Below are 736 nucleotides of genomic sequence, written 5' to 3'. Positions count from 1 at the left end.
ATCAAAATACCACTATACTAATATTTATATACAACATCATAATTATACACTTAGACCTCACATTATGTTTTTAGAAGGATGAAAGGTAGTTAAGGTTTTCAAGTTGATAGGCTAGGATTTAGAGGAACATCAAGAGGAGGCATTGGTGGATTTGTAGGTGGTGCCTGATCCCTTTATACAAAGTGTTTAAGTTATTGCATATATATAATTTCTAAAGGATTGGTTTGTTGAATATTTTACCAAACCTTATAATTATGTAGTTTAACTTACCACAATATTTAATATGGTCCGTTCCACTGAATAAGGGGCCCCTTAGACAAACCATATATTGTAACATTAGGAAAATGAATTAATACCAAGTCATCTACTTTGTACTTCACTGATGGATAATGATGGAAGTTGTTGTGTTGTTATTATCCCACTTATATATAACTTAAGTGCTCAATAAACTCCACTCAAACAAATGGAAGAATGCTCAACAAATATTGATCCCAAAACCTAGCATCGGTAGTTTATAGCAATCACAAAGGTAAACTTAACTTTGTTGACAGTATCAAATAATAACTATATAAAAGTTAATATGGTGAAGCACCAATGGAATTTTATACCCTCGTAATATATATATATACCAAAGAGATACCAAAAATTCAGCTTAATTTAAATGTTGAAAGTTCATATATTTTACAATCATCACTTTAAAGGTCAGAATAAGCCATTCCTAGAAATTTGGGTAAAA

General features: G+C 30.3%; 1 pseudogene; it reads left to right on the top strand.

Moving 5' to 3' along the window:
- The window catches only part of LOC9647452, an 11,872-nt pseudogene that overhangs the window by 1,356 nt on the left and 9,780 nt on the right, over positions 1-736 (top strand).

The sequence above is a fragment of the Selaginella moellendorffii genome, unplaced genomic scaffold (genome assembly GCF_000143415.4).
Source record: "Selaginella moellendorffii unplaced genomic scaffold, v1.0 SELMOscaffold_48, whole genome shotgun sequence".
Taxonomy (NCBI): domain Eukaryota; kingdom Viridiplantae; phylum Streptophyta; class Lycopodiopsida; order Selaginellales; family Selaginellaceae; genus Selaginella; species Selaginella moellendorffii.
Note: the sequence above shows the minus strand (reverse complement) of the source record. Positions and strands in the feature narration are given on the sequence as shown.